Source organism: Gekko japonicus, unplaced genomic scaffold (assembly GCF_001447785.1).
Source record: "Gekko japonicus isolate JY-2015 unplaced genomic scaffold, Gekko_japonicus_V1.1 scaffold1091, whole genome shotgun sequence".
In the NCBI taxonomy this organism is placed as follows: domain Eukaryota; kingdom Metazoa; phylum Chordata; class Lepidosauria; order Squamata; family Gekkonidae; genus Gekko; species Gekko japonicus.
In genome coordinates this window covers 494,646-512,696 of record NW_015177044.1, presented here as the reverse complement: position 1 = coordinate 512,696, position 18,051 = coordinate 494,646, and positions in this window count along the sequence as shown.

Genomic DNA, 18,051 nt, shown 5'->3' with positions numbered 1-18,051 from the left:
ATATGTGCCATAAATATAATATCAGGTGCCAAAGATATCAGCTTTATAAAGGACACTCAAAATACAGACGTGCTTAAAACATTAACACTCTTACAGTATCTCCTTGCAGTATCTCCCTGATGCTTGCTCTCCCACTTCCACCACCCATTATTCATTAGCACTGGGACAGTATGCAGGGACATAAGGCACAGCCTCTGTCATCTGGCAATAAAGGTAATGACCAATTGCTCACGGGCCAGATAAGAGCCTTGGATGGGCTAGTTCTGGCCCATGGGCCATATGTTTGACACCCCTGGTCTACTCAGACTGGGAGTGGCTTTCGAGGGTCTTTGGTAAAGTCTTTCATACCCCCTACTGCCTGCTCCTTTTTAACTGTAAATGCCAGGGATTAAACCTGGGATCTTCTATATGCCATGCAAATGCTCTACTACTAAGCGACAGACCCTCCCCATTTATTTTTTTCCTCTTCTGTTATTTGTTGTCCTACTATCTAGATTGAAAGACTGAGGGCAGGGCTGTGTATGTTGATGTTGTTACTGTCATACCAATACAGGATTGTTTGTAGAGTGTAAGTCTGAATGGTGGATGCATGAACTGAGATGGATTCCCATGATAATCCAAGTATTGGAGTAATGATGATGGGCAAAATTCCCTGGCCTTGGCTCAGAACTGGTTTAGTATTTACAGGCAGTTTTTTGTAAGTATTTAGAAAAAGCTCAACTGTTTTCTGAGAATTCTCTCCAGCACATAATGTTGGCACTCACACACTGCTGGTGCAGCATGCATCCAAATAATGGAATTGTAGTCTGTTTTCACCTGCCCTGCATCCATCTTTTAGTATCAGCCATGGTGAAGAGCTACCTTGAATACAACAGCTTGCCTCCCAACAAACACATCTGAAAACAAAAGAGGATTTCATTCTGAATAAGGAACATCATCCCATATATAACACTGATGAGAAGCAATCACATACAGAAGACACTCATCAGCCCAAAGGTTGCATGATCTTGTACTCAGGTCACATCATTCACATCAGTCCATGAGAGTTTACTGAAAGTAAGCAAACAGCATATGCTTGCATTAACAAAAGCAGTTGGCTTTGGGCACTTGGTCTGATAAATGCTGAGTGTGCATATGGTTGCCAGCCTCCAGGTGGGGCCTGGAGAGCTCCCAGAATTACAAGTGATCTCCAGAGATCAGGTCTCCTGGAGAAAATGGCATTATTCCCTGTCAGGTGCAATTCCCCTCCCAAACCCCATCCTCCCCAGGCTTCACCCCCAAATCTCCATGAATTTTCCAACCTGGAGCTGACAGCCCTATTGCAGAGAAGAAGGTCTTAGGAAACGGGTGCTGGGTTTATAAGACACTGAACATTACAAGACGAACAAGCTTCTATATCAAATCAAGAGTGAATTAAAGCAGAAGCAACAGTTCCCCCAAAAAAGGTACTTTTTTCCTAGTGGTTCAGGATTGTTTTAGAAAGTCAACAGGCCTGTGCTATAGATTGGTCAGGAAAGATCCCAGATCAGTTTGAAACTATTCACACCAATAAGTTTACATACACAGCAATTTCCTCTGCACTGCAGCCTTCTAAAAGGACTTTCTAGCACCTATGGGATATTATCTATCAAGGACTGAGAGACCAAGGAAATATAACACTGTGAGAGGTCAGCAGAGGTATATTTATGTTTGAAAAGTGTATTAACCTTCTGTTTTCTAGGAGTCCAGCTAAATGGGTTTTACATGAGTTAGGAAGGAGTGGTTGTTTTTGGTTCCTCTCTGCATGAATCTGATCCCTACCACCCTATGACCACCACACTACAGCCTCAAATCCTACCTTGGGGCATTCAGAGTAGTTTCGTGGAGAATGCAGAGCATGAATACGCTCAGCTTTAGAAGTCTTTCCTAGCTGATCATAATATTCAGGGGAGAGGGAGGGTAGCGAATGAAATGGGTGGTGTCAGGATGTCAGGATGGCTGGAGACGAAAGGTGGCTTGCTGAAGGAATACTCCGCGTGAATCTGTGCAGGCTGGTCCAGCCGTCAAGGAGATTATATTCTCAACAGTTAAAGCTGTTTACACATTCCAAACTACTCTGACTGCCTCTTTGTGGGAAGTTGTTTACATGGATTTATTTTGGGAAAATTCCATTCGACAGAACCCAAGATTTCTTCATAAATCATTGAATCTAGCTTGTGTACTGATTAAAAAAAAACCTGGTTAGTCATTTATTCTTTCGGCGGTCGTTCACAGTGTATGTTCATTTACATACATGGATGCATCTGTCTGTCTGTGAAAGGCCACTAATGCAGTGAGTATAAAGATTACCGCTTGCTTCTGGTAAGAGTGGGCATTTAAGGAACATATTGACTGAAAACTGAGCACATTCCACTCATCCATTTACATCTGCTCTATACAACCAAGGATCTGCTTAGGCTCGTATGTACAACACAGCTGGGTACTGAAAATGAGCACAGAGAGTGGAACAAGCCCATGGTCACATAGACGGAAACTACACCTGCACAGGTGGGGGAGGGCTGTCAGATGCAATTCTGCTCCACCTTTATGTTGCCCACACAACAATATTTCATGTGCACGTGACTAAGAGTCATCCAAGAAAGTAAGGAGGTCTGTAGGTGCACCTCAAGGCCACAGGAGTACAGGGAAGGCTCAGAATGTGGCCTTGGGTATGGTATTCAGATTCTTAAGCATCACTTCAAGATAACACTTGAGGTTGTATTGGCATTCCCCACTGAAGTATCAGCAGACAGAAGGGTGGCATTGCCATTCTAAGCAGAGCCACACCCTTCAAAGTGCAGTGGAATTCACGAGAAGGATATCACTCTGCTGAGTGAGGACGATACTGTCAGGCCAACTTTTCCCAGACAGCAAATGAGGTGGATGGGTAAAATCTGTGCCTCAGTTGCAGGTGAAACATCACAAAGAACTAGAAGTTGCCTTGAGCCATTTTGGGAGAAAGGCAGCCTGTATATGGTATAAACATATGTCAGGGAGAAGGGCTAGGGTGGAACCTTTGACCCTGACATCTAGTTTTCTTCTTTCTGAGCAGGAAACAGTGGTTGCAGAAGCATGCCGTTGTATCAGTTCTGAAGTGGTATACCCTGGATAATAATAATAGTAATATACTTTATTGTCATTGTACATAGTACAACGAAATTAAAGATGCAATCATTTCAGTGATCTACAACAATATTCATATACACTCACACACCATTCACAGCCGTCCCATAACTCCCTTAAGGTTCACATAACAACTTAAAACCACCAGTGTCACCCAAATTCCAATTTCATACAGCATTTAAGGCAATAATAGCTCTCGAATAAAAACTATGAGTTGACTACTGAGAATTGAGACTTTCCAATGGATGGGATGGTTATGTCTTACCACATGTTATAGCAGTAGGTTCACAGTAGTTTTACAGCGATTGTAAGTCAGTGAGGCATGGAGAGCTTTCCGTTATATCCAGTTTGCTGTCTCCCCATGCACATGTGTGGGAGGGGGGACTAGATCTGAAAGGAACACGCTGGAAATAGAGAGACGCTTTTGTAATTTGTGTGCAGTCTTCAGTCCATGGTTGTTAATGGGGCCATATGGTCACACAGGGTGATCAACAAGTATTGGAGGTTTAGGCAGCCCCCTCTCCCCATTGGCAATGGCTTTGGACACTCAACAGAGAAGACTTGTTTTATATGGCTTTTCTGTCTTGAGGATAAAATCTCAGCTCTTTGATTTCTCCCCCAGGCCATTAGAAAAAGATGCACCCAGTCACCAAGTAAGAATCGAACCTAACATTAAGGACTTGACTGATGCTTGAGTTCTATGTATCATATGCATATATCATAAATATAACTATGTAAATAAACTTGCCTTGTTTGGTCTGCTCCTTCTATATCCTGGGGGGGGGGGTTGGTGGATAATGCTGCATGCTTGATGGACAGTAGATTAAAAAACACTGGTCTAACTTTCCCCTTGGATCTTCCAGACAGTGGGGTGGATCCTGCCCCTATCCTACCACTCCAGTAAGCAATGTTTATTAATTTATTTAATACCCAACCTTTCATTTTGGCTCAAGTTTGATGTCTCCCTCCAGTGTAAGCAGCCCTCCTCCAACTTCAGTAGTTTTTTCCATTGCAGGAAGAGCCACTTAAGTTGCAGGAAAGCTACTTAGAGTATGGTTGGATCCGCCTCAGAAACTTTATTTACAATACTATTTAAACACACAGTTTTGATCACTGTTTTGTCAACACAATAGTGGGGGGGCAGTTAGTACCCTGGATAGCTCACAAACCCTTTATTTTTATTTATTTAATGTATATGCCGCCTCTTTAGAGACCTCTCCCAATTACTAGCAAAACCAGAATCTTTGGCTCCTGACCCAGTGATTAAGCTGATAGGGGACTTTTCCGCTTGGAGTTCTTTTGTGAGTTTTGGCCCCATATTGCATCAGTTTATCCCGATTTCTGCATGCATTCTTGTGCCTTTAGTTTTCACTTTGGTTCTTTTATTTCCCCCCCCCCCCCCCCGGTTCTTTTGAGAACACGTTTACCCAGTCTTTTTCTGGAAGCCAATTTTGAGTTGGCTTTTTCCTTGTACATAATGTTTCTGCTAGCTTTCTTTGTCCCACCCACTCACAGCCACCATCAGCCCACTTTCAGATGACAGGACTGTCACAGTCAAACCACTCCCACCTCCCCCCACCCCAAAGATGAGGAGTTTAATTTTATTTTTATTTTTAAAGACACTAAAACATCAATATACAGCTAGAGCATTGTAACAGCAGGCTTAGCAGGTTCTCCTTCATTTTTTTTTTTAAGTAAGTCTCTAGCCCTTCCTTTGTGGAGATATGCCCTTTTCCTTATATTTCCATGAGGGAAGATCCTAGAGATTCTAGTGATAAATCAATACTTTAGTGCCTTTTTTAAGAAAGGGGAGGGTGACATGATGCCACCGATGATACCACTGATGATGACAACACCCTCCCTTGAAAATCCTCATTATTGAAGGCACGTGTGAAAGAAAGAAAAAAATCACAACTGTGAAAATGCAGAGGGAGGGCAGACACGAGGAAGAACACATACAAACTGATTCCAATGCTTGTGAATCAACTGACAAGAAAATCAGGAGTAAGTCAAGCATGCGGAAAAGCCCAGGGTCTACAATGTCACATAGGTGGTACCTTGGGTAGCTCAATCGCTGGCAATTCTTTTGCAAACATTGTGCTATGTTGGCACTGTGTTACGGAACTGTAGCTCAGTGGTAGATCACATGCTTTACATGTAGCAGGCCCGAGAGTCAATCTCAGACATTTCCACCTAAAAACAATTCCAGTGGTAGGTGCTGGAAATGATATTTTTCAGCCCGAGTATTTGGAGAGCTGCTGCCAGTCAATATTGAGCTATATGGGCCAATAGTCTAATCTGGTATAAGGCAGTTTCAGGTGTTCAACTGGAGCCTGCCTGCTTGAGGGCAGCTTCCCAAGCTCTGTCTAAAAAAAAATTGTATTTATTCACAAAATTTATATCCACCTTTCTTCCCTCACAAGGGTCATCAAAGCAGCTAATGAATTTAAACATACCTAACAAAATCACATTATAAAGCCATTTAAGGTAAAGGTTTCCCTTGCTCGAAAGCTAGTTGCATCCGACCCTAGGGACGGTGCTCATCTCTGTTTCCAAGCCGAAGAGCCAGCGCTGTCCGAAGACTTCTCTGTGGCCATGTGACTGGCATGACTAAATGCTAAGGCGCACTGAACGCTGTTACCTTCCCACCGAAGTGGTACCCATTTATCTACTTGCAATTTCTTGCTTTCGAACTGCTAGGTTGGCAGGAGCTGGGGCCAGAGACGGGAGCTCACTCTGTCACACAGCACTAGGGTCTCGAACTGTCGAACTACAGACCTTTCAGTCTGAAGCTCAGCATCTTAACCTCATTAAAACAATTAAAAATGCATACAAAGAAATAAAAAATAATCAAAACATTGATCAGAAAGGAAGAATCACTGAGGGAAAGCCAAACAAAACAACAAAGCCTTCACTTGCTGATGGAAGACAGCAACAGAGGGAGACAGACGAATTTCCCCGGGGAGAGAGTTCCAGAGCTTTGGTGCCATGATCGAGAAGACCCTCTCCGAGGTTGCCACCCACCTGATCTCAGAAGGTAGGAGCACCTGTAGCAGGACCTCCGAAGATGACCATAGTAGTCAGCAGTCCTTCAGGTACATTGGTTCCAAAACACATAGGGCTATGAAGGTCAAGACCAGCACCTTGATTTGTGCCTGGCAACAAACGGGAAGCCAGTGTAGATGGACAAAGACTGGGGTGATATGGTCCCTATGACCCACTCTAATCAGCATCCTTGGGGCAGCAATCTGTACCAGCTGAAGTTTCCAAACACTTTTCAAGGGCAGCCCCATGTGGAATGCATTGCAGTAATTTAATCTTGATGTACCCAGGCCATGCACCAGGGTGGTCAGATCTTTTCTGCCCAGGAAAGGCTGCAGCTGGCTAACCAGTTGAAGATGGTAAAAGGTGCTCTTGGCCACATCTGCCACCTGCTTATCCAGAAGTAGGCCTGGGTCCAAGAACATTCCCAGACTATGGAACTGTTCCTTCAAAGGGCATGCAATCCCATCCGCAATAGGTGACATCTAAATCCCAAATCTGACCTTCCACCCACCAATAGGCCAGATCCCAACAGGCCTCTGACCTCCCAGAACAGCTCCACTTAGGATGGCAAATAAGTCCTGTGCCAGCCTTCCTCATAGATGGGCTAGAGAGTATTTCAAAGATACATTGGTACATCTGAAGCAGATCCAGCCTGGTGTTGCCCTGGTGAAATCTCTCTGTGTCAGTGTAGAACTAAACAATGTAAGGATAATGCCGTGGGTGGAGCTGAACTAGGTTTAACAAGTGTCCACTTCCAGCAGGCAATCCCTCTTAAGTGTGTGTTGGAAGAGAAAACGGGGGATGGTTTCTGATCCAGAAGTGACATAACAATTGGGTTATACTCTAGAAATCCCCCAATCTCTACTGGTTTTAACACAGAGATTGGGAGGGATTCCTAGAGCATCGTCTGGAATTGATGTCATTTCTGGGTCAGACACAACCCTGCCCAGACCCTACCCCAGAAAACTCCTGGGGTTTGTGGGCAGAGGCCTGGGAACCCTAAGCTGGACAGTTGGCTGGTGGAATGTTACACCACTGAAAACCCAAGTGTTTTCCATAGCGGCTTGGGGTCTCCCACCCTGCCCCCTCAAGCACTACCACCGAGCTCAGGGTCCTGACTAAAAATGCAACCAATCACAGACCTCCAAAGCATCTAATCATAGCCCTCCAGAACAATATACAAACCCTAACCAGAACATTAACACTGGTCTTCTTAGAACACTTATGACTACTCAATTTTAGGACAAAGTCAGGAAAGAGGATACCATTCTTTCACAACTGGGGATGCAAGAACAATGCACCCACCCCATGCAGATAAGCAAGGGAGGGGGAGTTTGTACCTCAAGCTGGGAATGCTCCAACTGTTTCTTGCCGCTCACCTGCCCCCCCACCCCGCACCTGCCCCATGTATTGCCTCCAAAGCTACCATTTCCTCCAGGGAACTGATCTCTGTATTCAGGAGTTCAGTTCTGTGAGAACTCCAGGCCCTGCCCTAAGGTGTGTAACCCTAGTGGTGGTAGGAAATTGATCCCTGAACTCATTTCCCTCACTCATGAGGATGATGCACACAGAATTCTATCTTTGCTTATAAACAGAATAAAACTTTGTTGGTCTTAAAAGTGCCACTGGACTCAAACTATGTTCAGTTGTTTGGGAAGGGCTGAATTAAGACATCTTGAGGCCCTAAACTGTTAAATTTAAGAGTCTCCATAGCATTACCAAAAATATGATATTTTAGTAATCTTTAATAATTGTTTTCTTTTCCAAGACTCTTATAATCTGAAACCCCAAACTGTAGTTTTAAAAATTATCCAAGAGAAAACTCAGCAAAAAAAAAAAAAATCTTCCCTCACCCGCAACAGACTAAATGCTGAAGTTGTAATTCAAGCAGGGCTGTCTTTTTCCACACATGGCGGCCATGTAATGAAATTAAGAGATTCTGGCAAGAAATAATAACTTTATTAGCAAAAAAACCACTGCTTAGGAATTGACTTTAGATCCAACTGCAGTTTTGCTTAAGAATTTAATGGGTGTAGTAAGAGACTCAGATTGCAGGGCATTAAGGAATATACTGATAGGGGGAGGCCAAAAGATGGAGGCATGATTTCTGCCTGGAATGGGTAGATAAATTAAGCCTAAATGGAGAAACTGATGAATATTATCTCCTTGGCATCCTAATTCTAAGCATGGTTAATCAGAAGTAAGTGGAAATATGGAACTTAGTACCAATAAGTATGTTAGGATTGCGGCCTGGTCATTTTCTAAGGATCTGAGGATTTGAAGTATGATTCATAAGCATCCAGGTTCCCATCCAACTACTACTTAATTCTAGATTTATTCACTGTATTTGTATTTATTATCTCCTTTGTTATTAGTCTTCCCCATATGCATGTTGGAACAAAGCCTGTCTGAGTTCTATGGGGAAAAGTTTGAGTCCAGTGGAACCTTTAAGACCAACAAGGTCTCATTCTGGGTGCACATGAAAACTTATACCCAGAATTAAACTTTGTTGGTCTTAAAGGTGCCACTGGACTCAAACTTTGTACTATTGCTTCAGACCAACACGGCTCCCCACCTGAATCTGAGTTCTATGGGGTTTACTTTCAAGTATGTGCATACAATTACAGCCTTTAGTTACTTTTTTTCACCAGAACAGTGAAAGTGAACTGGAAAGCAGTTCCCATGACCCAAGACCCAGATTCAAAACTATGTCAGAGAAAATCCATGCAGGATTAACAGGATCGTGTACACATGCTGATAAGTATGCTAATGATAGATATGACTCTCGTGGAAGATCTTGTGATAACCTAATCTAACAATGCCAGTTGTTCAATATCAGGTGCTAGGATGATAACATTGCTCTGGTTGAAGAGTAGGGTTGCCAGTTCCAGGTTGGGAAATACCTGGAGATTTTGGGGGTGGAACCTAAGGATAGTGGGGTTTGGGGAGGGGAAAGACTTCAGTGGGGTATAATGCCATGGAGCCTACCTTCCAAAGGGGCCGTTTGCTCCAGGCAAACTGATCTTTGTTGTCTAGAACTCAGTTGTAATCCCAAATCTCCACCTATCACCTGGAGGTTGGCAATGCTATAAGGCTTCAGATGGCTTGAGACGGTGGAGCTGTAGCCCAGTGAGGAAGCCAGTACTGGGGCATCAGATGCTGTGGCTGAAAGGTCCATCTATAAAGCCACATAGGTCAGGGAAACAAGAGACATTCTAGTGTGCCCTTTCAACAAGAAATTGCACAACTCCATGATACACAGTCCTCAGGTTAGGACTGGGTCCACCGTGAGGACTGCCAGTCAAATATGTGTTTACCCCCTTTCAGTTCTCAAGCACACAGGTGGCAGATGTGGGGAGGAATATGATTTGCCCCACTGAGAAAAGCTTTGTCTCTCACCAGTACAATATGTCCAGTGGGGCAAATTGGGGCCATATTAGCTCAGGAAAACAGCATGGGGGACTGAATCCCGTTTTCCTTGTGTGCTTCAGTCCTGATCTGAATCAGGCCCTCTGTACCTGGGAATTAATTTCTCAGCAGGGAACTCATAAACTCACAGGGATTGTGTGGATTCAGAGAAAAAATATAATATGTAGTTAGGCCCTGAAGAAGGCCTGCATAGCAGACAATACTGTGGGACTGGCTCTTCTGGATCACCTAGGGTTGCCAGCTGGCCTCTGCAGACAGTCTCTGGGATCTTCTGAGGGTGGGGCATGGCCAAAATCACATAATGTAACACACTGATGTCACTTAGGGTTGCCAGGTTCCTCCTGCCAACTGGCAGGGCCACCTACCAAGAGTGGGAGGGAGGCCCACACTATGTCACTGGTGATGTCACTTCCAGCATGTACCAGAAGTGACTTCATCATGTTGTGATGTCACGGCAATGCTCAGGTATTTTGCCCCCAAACCAGAGCATTGTTGGCGCTGTCACAACATGATGGCATCGCTTCCAGTACACATTGGGAGTAATATCGCCACATCACCAGTAACATAGTCTGGGTCTTCCTCCTGCTGTCCCCCCAATGACAACATAAGAACATAAGGGGAGCAGGACATTGGAGCTGTAGCCCAATGAGGAAGCCAGTACTGGGGCATCAGTTGCTGTGGCTGAAAGGTCCATCTATAAAGCCACATAGGTCAGGGAAACAAGAGACATTCTAGTGTGCCCTTTCAACAAGAAATTGCACAACTCCATGATACACAGTCCTCAGGTTAGGACTGGGTCCACCGTGAGGACTGCCAGTCAAATATGTGTTTACCCCCTTTCAGTTCTCAAGCACACAGGTGGCAGATGTGGGGAGGAATATGATTTGCCCCACTGAGAAAAGCTTTGTCTCTCACCAGTACAATATGTCCAGTGGGGCAAATTGGGGCCATATTAGCTCAGGAAAACAGCATGGGGGACTGAATCCCGTTTTCCTTGTGTGCTTCAGTCCTGATCTGAATCAGGCCCTCTGTACCTGGGAATTAATTTCTCAGCAGGGAACTCATAAACTCACAGGGATTGTGTGGATTCAGAGAAAAAATATAATATGTAGTTAGGCCCTGAAGAAGGCCTGCATAGCAGACAATACTGTGGGACTGGCTCTTCTGGATCACCTAGGGTTGCCAGCTGGCCTCTGCAGACAGTCTCTGGGATCTTCTGAGGGTGGGGAATGGCCAAAATCACATAATGTAACACACTGATGTCACTTAGGGTTGCCAGGTCCCTCCTGGCAACTGGCAGGGCCACCTACCAAGAGTGGGAGGGAGGCCCACGCTATGTCACTGGCGATGTCACTTCCAGCATGTACCAGAAGTGACTTCATCATGTTGTGATGTCACGGCAATGCTCAGGTATTTTGCCCCCAAACCAGAGCATTGTTGGCGCTGTCACAACATGATGGCATCGCTTCCAGTACACATTGGGAGTAATATCGCCACATCACCAGTAACATAGTCTGGGTCTTCCTCCTGCTGTCCCCCCAATGACTAGCTGATTGGCAGTGGGGAGCAGGACCTAGGGGTGGGGATCCCCTACCTCCAGTGGGGGGCTGGCAACCCTAATGTCACTTCCAGCCAAAGACTTAGAAGTGATGTCAGTGCATTGCTGCAATGTTCTACAAATCGTATAAAGGTCCTTGGTAAAATCACAGATATTGGGGGCAGGAGCATCACCCAACATGGCAACGACCTAGAAGTGAAGTTGACACATTATATGACCTCTTACCCTCCCTCTTCCCCAGTTGCTCCATCAAGCTGCAGCAGAGGGGAGAGGAGCAACTAGCAGGATATCCCACTGGCAGTCGATAAGTGGCAACCCTCAGATCCGGAGGATTCTGGTCTGTAGTTTCCTTCTCTAGCCAGTTGTTCTGGTGGCTCAGAGAATAGCTAGAGAAGGAGACTACAGACCAGAATCCACCAGAACAGCCCACCAGTTTCTGCTGCTCAGGCTCTCATGTTTGAGCCCAACATAAAACAATCCTGCACAAACGCTAATGATATAAAATTAGGAACAGCTCTCTAGCTCATGGTATATTTCCATCGTGGTATATTTCCAGTCTGGTCTTTGTGATATAAAAACAGGCTGCCTGCCCTTGTTGTATGGTGATCCCACCACAAAAACTTTCAGCGCTCAGTCTTGGTGCATGGAACTTGGCTCTTGCATAAGAAGTCTACGTGCAGATAGCAAAGCTCAGCTAAAGGCCCAGGATCACTTCACCTCTCAAAGACAGAACGGAAAAGACAATACCTACTTGAGTTAATGAAGAAAAGACAGGATAGCACAAATGCTTTGGAGCTTGTCAGAGGGCAAAGTAACTCCATCAAGTAAGCAGCTCTTCTTAATATATAAATTGGCCATATTGTGTCACATCTAAAATAAGGAGAGTCCCAGCCACACATTTAATGCACACGAAGAAGAGAATTTAGAAGTTCACACCTAGAGAGAGCTGTGATCTACAGATATCTTAGAACATGAAACGTACAGTCCATTATCATTCCTGAATCTTCTGAAAACGCAAGCCTTTTCAGAGCCAGCCTAAACCACAGTAAATGTATTAAGAAACTTCCCTGCCCCTCTGAGAAACTGTGTGGTGACAACAGATCAGCCACATTTAAAAAAAAAACAAATATCATGATCTTCTTACTGGTTACATGATCCCAGCCAATCTTGTAAAGAGTATAGTGATGTCATGTGGCCAATCAGTTTTAGCACCATGGCAACGTCATTGATGGTAAATGAAGTCCTCTAATTGCCTTCTAATTGCCTGGCGTGATCTGGTCCATGGGGTCGCGAAGAGTCGGACTCGACTGTGCGACTGAGCAACAAATTGCCTTCTGATCGAAGGGAAGAGGGAGCATATTTACATTACTTAAGACTGTTTGCTTTGTGAGATATCAGGAACAGAAATCAGAGGACTGCAGAAAGTACCTAGCCTTGAGATGTTATCCTTTTCACGTGTGCATGTTCATAAATTCATAAAGGGAATGGGAGCAATGATGATGCTCTCCAACAGAGTACTCACCCCTTTACTGTGAGTAGAGGTGGGGGTGGAGGAGGGAATGTATCCCATTCCCAAGGTACTTCCAAACTTTTTGCTCCTTTTTAAGGTATACTTCCAAATTGCTGAAAAGGTCACCATTCACTGGTGTGGCTAGAATGTTGGGCTGGGAACTGGGAAATCCATGTTCAAAGACCTACACTATCTTTAACCTTTCTGGCTGATCTTGAGCTAGTCACTAATTGATCTCACAAGGTTCTTGTGAGGATAAAATGGAGAAAGGGAGCACGGCATACACCACCCTGAGCTCGCTGGAGAAAGAGTGGGATAAAAACTATTAGAATAGCAATATGTTGTTTATACTCCCTCCCCATTTATCTTCTACTAAAGATAGCCCAGGCTAGACTAATCTTGTCAGATCTTGGAAGCTAAGCGGGGTTGGCCTGGTTATATGAGGATGGGAGACCACCAAGGAAGTCCAGGGTTGCAATGCAGAGGCAGACAATGGAAAACCACCTCTGAATGTCCCTTGTGTTGAAAATCCTACAGGGTCTCCATAGGTTGGCTGCAACTTGATGGCAAAAAAATAAAATAACAACAACAACAACAATAATAATAATAGGAGCAGGTGCTACTAGATGGTCCTTCTTCAGCAGCAGTCCAGACAGCTGAATAAACCACCAGGCAAGTTTCCATGCTGGCACTAGAAACAGATTCCAGGGTGGAGTTCCGGTGATTCCTGGCTCAAATCAAAATTTCCTTGGTTGACTTAGCACTACTGGGAACTAACTGATCCCTGGAATCAGGTGGTTTACAACAAGCTCCTGTTTTTGCCTCAGTCTAGTCTAGTAGGAAGTTCTTGAGTACTGAAAGCAAAACATTTTTTCCCCTCCTCTCTCACATTCTCTCTTTCTTCTGATTATTTGTTTTGAAAATTGCTGGGGAATTTAGCCATCAGGCAAGTGTCAACTGGAGCCAGGCACAGAGCGGGCAGGCTTTCCCTCTTGGCCCTGCCAAGGTGCCTTGCTGTTGGCCAATGCCATCCTTGCTATTTCAAGCCTTGGTCTTGACCAGACTGGGATGAATTGAGGCATATGATTAAGTGGTTTTGTGTTGTGGACTGATGCCTGCAGAAGACATTATGCTCATTTTCTCCTGGGATGTAAGGCAGAATTTAACATACACGTACAGGCTCCAGAGGGAAATGGCAAATGAAGACGAAATATCACCTTGTGGATGAACAAGGAGAGACACACACACAAAAGAGAAGGGTGATATTCATCCTTTACTCATACTCTTCCAGTCGGATGCAATATTGCTGGGATTTTTTTAATCTATTGCATCAAAGTAGCTACATTGAACTGAAAATGTTTCAAGGAAATCCCTTTTATTTGGCACCACACTGCTGCATGTCATCTTTTGGAGGAGATAAACATTTCCTTGGGTGCATGTCCTTGGGCCCAGGCGGTGCAATTCTCCTGCCTCGCCCCTCTTGTGGCAACCCAGTATGCCCCCCAAATCCTGTTCCTGGAGGTCCCCACAGTCTTCACTACACCAGAAAAACAATTGGGGTGGTGCATATTGGGGAAGACCCTGATGCTGGGAAAGATTGAAGGTCAAAGAAGACGGGGACGGCAAAGGGTGAGATGGTTAGACAGTGTCATCGATGCAACGAACATGAAGTTGAGCCAACTTCAGAGGATGGCGGAAGACCGGAAGGCCTGGCATGATCTGGTCCATGGGGTCGCGGAGAGTCGGACTCGGCTGTGCGACTGAACAACAACAAATATTGGGCTGCTGCAGGATGAGGGAGGCAGGAAAACTGTGCTGCGGGCATGAGGGCTTGTGACAATGGAAATGCTAGTGTGAATCCAAGCCAACATATCTCCCTGCAGATTTAAACTGCAGATTTTTATGCCAGACATAAACTGACATAATATCAGAGTAACCACCAGAGGGAGCAAAACAGACCTGAAACAGAACCCCTCCCACCCAAGAAACAGGAACTTACAAGGGAGGAAAATGAAAATGCAGAAAAGCCCAGTGTCTCTCTGGGTTGCTCTTTTTCATTTCCTGACATTACCTTCCAAGAAAGATATTATTATAAAATGCTTTGTTTTTGAAAAAAAAATCTAGATGATTTATTTATTTATTTGATTTATACCCTGCCTTCCCTGCCGAAGCAGGCTCAGGACGGCTTACATAAAAAGTTAAAACACATAAAACCAAAGCAATTATAAAATAATCTTAAACAACATAAACAGTCATAAAGTGCTAGTGTATATCTGAAGTTCCTAAACCACTGGTAAAGAGTAACATGGTGGCATTTTATACTTTTATCTGTTTTATAGAATTTTTAAAAATCTTTATCGTAAGCCACCTTGAATAGGCTGCCAGCTACCTGGAAGGAAAATGTCCTGTTCCTTTAATAGAAGCTTAATGGAATGTTATTTACCAGGTTATGTTATTTACTTCCATGCAATGGCAAACTTCAGCTGTCCATTTCTACCCATTAAACCTCTATTAATTGTTGTTTTATACAGACTTTTAGTGATGATATTATGTTTAAATTATTGTTTTTATATGCATTGTTTTAACCCACCCTGAGCCTGCTGTGCAGGGAAGGGTGGGTTAGAAATCAAATTAAGAAATAAATAAAAATAGATATTAAAGGGACAGGACTTTTTGTCTCCAGGTCTGTTGGCAACCCTACATCTTGAGGACAAAGTATTGGCTGTAAGTGCAGTAGACAACTGTCTGAAATAGATAAATCAGCAATGTGTATGCAATAATTTTGGCTGGATTCTTTTTTTATTATTATTCCCTTCCATAGCTTGGCATCCCCCAATGCTAACAAACTGCCAAGAGGGGAAAGGGCTTCTAAATATCTTCTGAGATTTCTGAGTTTCCTTCCTCGCCCTGTTTAAAGAGAACTGTACGAATAAGCATGCAGAATCCTTAGAGTAAGAGTAAAAGGCTGTTTGTCATTCTAAGATTCCAAAATATAAGTAAAACCCATGAAATTCTATATAATTGCTTAACTCCTCCATCAATATTTCCTTTCCCCTTCCTTGCTCAGAGACGTGACACACATATATTCCTGTGCATACACACACCTGGTGTGGTTACTATTTTTATGTGGAAAATCATAAAAATGCTTTGTGGGCAAGTGTGTGTGCATGTGTGTGTTTTTTAGGGTGACCCAACTGTTTGGTGGTATGATTTAAAGCCTAGAGATACATGAAGTCATTGGTTGATTAGGAGAAACAGTAGACAATTAAATAAGAGGGTCATTTGTTGGCCTAGAAGATTTTAAAGTGGGAATACAAAAGAAGATTGTTTAAAATACTAGATACAATCGTATGTTAGGTAGGAGTAATTTTTCTTCTGGGAAAGATGAACAAGCAGGTCGACCAGCCGTAAACTCTCAGCTAGCCAGAGTTTATGTAAGAATTATGTAAGAATCTTGGCCTTAGGCCAAGAGTTTGATAGTGAAGGCCTGATATGGATTCTACCACCATCATTAGCCCTCATACAGGTTCTATTGCCACCAGGGGTCATTTCCTGCAGGAGGGCACAGGAGCGGAGCTCCAGCAGTAAAGAGCCCAGGGGGCGGGCACATGCAACAAGCCCCACCCCCTGCTCCCAGCAGCCCTCAGTCAGAGCAAGAAGCAGCCAGGTAAGCTGCAGAGCCCCCCCCCCCCAGCCCTCCAGCCCAAAACAGTCCAGTGGAGCCTGAGCGGTGGGTGTTGCCTTCTGACACATGTCCGGTGATGTCATGGGGTGTGGCATATGCAAATGAGTTATGCTAATGAGCTCCTGCACCTCTTTTTCTACAAAATGACCCCTGATTGCCACTATGACTGTTATGTGTTCATAGGTTTAAAAAATGGCTTTGACAGATATGAATGCCTGATGGGCTAGAACTAGAGCCCCCCTAGATCTGGATGGAGGTAGTTAGCTGAATGGACAGCTTAGGAAGTGGTAAATGCATCTACCTTTCTCCTACCCCTCCAAGTCAACAGATGTGTTTCGGGAGTTCCATTCTCAGAAGTTAATTCCATGGGCGTAGTTCAGGCTGGGACTGGGTACACAGGGATAAAGGGCTTAATGGCTTATTTTAATGGCAGTGGCTTATTTTTAATTGTTTTTTTAATGGTTTCAGTTATAAGCTGCCTCAAACAGTAGCCCATCAGTACACATCAGTTTCCCCAGTGGGGCAATTAGTGCTCCCAAGTGCTGTTTCAGGCAGGGAAAATGTCACGGTGGAAAGGCTTAAGCCCTGTGTGCTATGGTCCAACCTCAATTCAAACTGGGCCCCCACACTCCTGAGAATTAAGTTCTAAGTAAAGAATTCCCACATTCCATATGGTCAACTGGACCCATGATGGACATATAGGAGACAAGAGGACTTCCTAGCATGTGAATTGTCCCTCCGCCATTTCACAGGACATCCCAGGGCTCAGGTAATTCTGTCTAGTTTTATAACTTACAGCCAAGTCAGGTTGAATCAAATTCCAATCCTGATTTTGAGGGGGTTTTTAATGACTACACGCAGCAATCCAGGATTATCCCAGTAATTTTTAACTGGTTTGTTCTTTGTACTGTCTCATTATGTAGTGAATGGACAGCATAGCCTTTGGCTTAGTCACAGACATATAAAGAGTGTAGATGTGACAGAACTGGCACACCACTAGGGGAAAAACTGCTTAGTAGCCAAACAGACATCTCCCCAGGATACAAAAATGATTAAAAGTTACTGCTCTGAACTGCCTGTCTGGGAGACTTGTAGAACTTGAAAAATCAGGAACCTTTAAGCTCATGCTATTCCATTGTATCTGACAAGGACCACTGCAAGACCAAGTAAAGCTTTTCAGTCCATGTACCTGGCATTGAGTTATTCAGTGGGGAAGAAACTCTCTTTCACTGGGTCACTTCCCATAGCATACTGGGGAAATTTGTTCTGAAGAGGATAAACCAGGATGTTGTGAAGGCCAGACATATTCCCCAAGTTTTGAGCTAGAGCACAGGTGTCAAATATGTGTCCCGGGGGCCGGATGAGGCCCCCGGAGGACTTCTATCAGGCCCACAGTACAACTGGCCATCTCCTGCTTCCAGTTCTGCTGCTGCTGCTGCCTCATAGCTTGCTTCGCCAAACTCTCTGAATCACTCAGCCATTTCATGTTTTAACCTGGATCCTAGCTCAGAACTCTTAGCATGAGATTTCTGTGGTGAATGTCAATAAATCAAAAGTAGGTTTGCATCTTACAGATACACACCTGAACAGCATACTTAAGATTGCAATAGCACAGACATTTTGATGCAATAATTCAGAGCAAGAGGTGTCAATTATCAGATACTGTTAAATAAACAAAATATT